Below are 3,370 nucleotides of genomic sequence, written 5' to 3'. Positions count from 1 at the left end.
CCGCAATGCACAGACAGAGCCCTACAAAGAGACAGGGCACTCAGAGGGCCCCGGCCCATGTCCTGCCGACCACCCCGTGGACGAGAGGGGAGGTGGTCGGAAGCAGTACTCATCCTGCCTGCATTCAGATGGGGACCAGCTAATCACAGCAGGGGCTCAGCCTGCCGGTCTTGGGACGCTTCCTCACTCCCAGGAGTAAGCCACAGACGATCCCGCTCTTTTGCGCCAAACAAAACTAAGAACAGGCATCACTGCTACGTTCTGCCCATGACAGTGAGGCCACCTGGCTGTGACGCTACCCATTCGAATGGTCCCACAGTGTGGACAGGCCGAGGGTGAAGGAGGAAAACCGGGGACCACATCGTCTCACGTTGCTGCTGTCAGGGGGAAAGCACTGCTCAAGGCAGTCAAGGGGACACTACTAAAGAGCCATGTCTGCCAAAGCGTCCCTTTCTAGGGACAGCACACACAGAGGCCTCTCTCCACACACAGTGGATGAGAATGCCCTGGAGCGGGAAGGATGCTGCTCAGGGACAAGGCCCTCTGGGTGTGAAGTGTCAGGGACCTCTGTCATGAGTGATGTCGGATGTCCCCTCATGAGGGACGTATGCTTTAGTGCAGACCCCAGGTCTTCTGAACTAGCGAGCGCTTGGGTTACCACTACACCTTCTTGTTCGTAGTTGATCGAAGGCTGGTGATGGTAGTCACCTGCCCTGTCCACCCACTCAAGCACACCCAGGGGCCCATTGCCTGGCTTCTCATGAGGCGACAGGAGAGCCTGGTGGGCAAGCGCACCCCACCCCCCCCACCGCCATGTCGGTTGCCCATGCCCCAGACCCCTGCTGTTCCCTTCTCCCTGGTGCATCTGAGCAACACCCTAGGTAATGCGGCACTGCACCACTGCTGCTGCTCCTGGTGACACTCAGCTAGCACCCAGTTCCCCATGCGCTGAAGACCAGCAGCACACCACAGACTGAACCATCAACTTTTACCCAAAATTAACTCAGGGCCCTATTTATGTGAGGAGCCCTAGTGGCGCAGTTAGTTGAGCACTGTCTGCTAACTGAAAGGGCAGAGAGCTGTGGAGGTCTGCTTCCACCAAGACCGAGAGCCTCAGAGCCCCTGGGGCTGGCCCACGCTGCCCCACAGGGCACCTCTGCATCGGCACGGCTGGATGGCAGTAAGTTGGTTGGTTCGTTTATTTGGGCTGCTTCTGACTATAAGGAGTCACGTGAAGGTGAGTCGAGCTTGGACGTTCAGCCAAGGCCTGGGGCAATGCCATCATCTTCGTCCAGCTGATTCTTCTGGCCCTTTCGTCCAGTGCCCGTCCTCCAGGAAGCCTTCCCTGAGGAGCTCACTGCCACGGCCAGGGAGAGGCCCTTTAAGAAGCCAGTTAAACAGCCTTCTGGGCCCGGGAGTAAATGCAGACACCCCAAATCCAAGGATCCAGTCTCGTCTCTGGGGCAGCACAGCGGGGCAGCCCCAACAATGGAGAACATGGAGGAGCCCTGGCGCCTGAACCTGGACCCTTTCCTGGGGCTGAGAGGGACCTGCTTGAATGCTCGGTTTCCGAAGACACAGCAGGCGGCACACCTGAGGCTGAGCAGCCCAGGAGGCGACAAAGGACCAGCGTGGCAGTTACCCCTCCTGCGGCTCCTGAGAATACAGGTGAACCACCCCGGGACAGCCCAGACTCCACCCAAGGTTCGGTGAATGACTGAAGAGTTTGTGCCTAACTCCTCAACACGACTAAACAGCAACGGACCCCTCAAGTCCCACCCAGAGTGCCCTTGGAGAGACGTGGGAAGAAAACACGTGACAAGACAGGTTGCCTGGCCTGGCCACGCCACTTCCCTGGCCTGGCTACGGTCTGAAGAAAAACCATCCCCCAGCACCCTGTTGACAATGGAACCTCTGGGACTACAGCCCAAACTCCAGGACTAGCCACTGAACCCCAGGGCCAGTATCCACACCAATACAAACCTCGGCCTCGTCTGAACTGTAGCCACTGACCTTAGGGAGTGGACCCAGGGCTCAGTAACGGCCACCCTCAAAAAGGGCTTGAGTGGGAATTGACCCAACAGCAGGGGCTTAGTTTGGGAGAGGCAAGTGGACAACCAAGAGAAAGTGTCCTCCCGGAGACCAGTGGCCTGTTGCAGAGGGTCCAGGTGCACCCAGAGGAAAACCTCTTTAAGTCTAAACCCACAAGGTGAAGCCCCGAAGACTGTAGGGCAAATGGAGCAGAGCACCTGGGCAGCAAGGCCTGGCAATTTGCTTCCTGAAGGTCACAGTCTTGGAAAGCCAACAGAGTGCTCTACACAGAGTTGCAACCAGACCGAGCAGCAGCTCCCGACCACCACCACCAGACCCCGGATAGGCCGGGCTCCCCAGCTTCTCGCAGAGATGCGAGTGCATCTAGGTAGGACAGCCAGACTGCATGGAAACATGGCCAATGGGACAGACGGGGTGGGGGTGGGGGACAGATAGCACCAACAAGCGCAACCATCAGGACCACTCCCACCGTGACAGCATCAGAGAGCTAGGTCAGTTACAGGGAAGTCAAGAGCAGCATGCCTGCATCTCTGCTAACTTTCTCCTTAAAAGAATTCAGTAGGCAATTCTCAGGGAGGGGTGTAACGCAGACTGAATATACTGACGGGCTGCCTGGGAAGGGGTGTGCCCTCTCATTTTGTGGGGAGACCAGCTGGGTGGGGGCATGTTGGGAGGTGAGCAGCCGCATTCCCCTAGGCCTACTTGGCTTCAGGCTGGCCTGATCCAGGCTGTCAGGGTGGGCAGCAGAGTCTGACAATGCTGCCCCTCACCCCCCCAGTGCTGTTTGAAATCATGAGTTGTCAGTGAAGTATTTAAAGAGGAAACATGTCATCACACCCTGAAACCACTCTTCAGTCAAGAGCGTGACTCACTCACAGGGACCTTATAAGACAGGGCAAACATGTCCTGTGGGTTTCTGAGACTGTAACTCTTTATGGGAACAGACAGCCTCTTCTTTCTTCTGAGGAGCTGGTGGTGGATTTGAACTGCTGAATTTGCGGTTAGCAGCCCAACGTGTAACCACTGCGCCACCAGGGCTTCTCACAGTACTCTGAACGCTTCCCTGAGGAAGTACTAAGTGGGTTCACAGACCTGATATGCAGTATACTCATCTCCCCCTGCCTCCAGTCACCGTCAGCACCTTCCCATCCTGCACATCCCAAGGATTACAGACAGTAAGCGCTTTCTGAGCCAATAGTGCTAACCCAATCCAACAACTCAGGTTCCAAGCCCTTTCCACACGACGGTTTTAGGTTGTTCTTCTTTCTGTCTGAAGCTGTCAGAAATAGTAAACCCTGGTTCTGAAGGAGCACTCAGC

This window comes from Echinops telfairi, unplaced genomic scaffold, assembly GCF_000313985.2.
Source record: "Echinops telfairi isolate 266 unplaced genomic scaffold, ASM31398v2 ScPeMD7_7417;HRSCAF=8455, whole genome shotgun sequence".
Classification (NCBI taxonomy): Eukaryota; Metazoa; Chordata; class Mammalia; order Afrosoricida; family Tenrecidae; genus Echinops; species Echinops telfairi.
Note: the sequence above shows the minus strand (reverse complement) of the source record.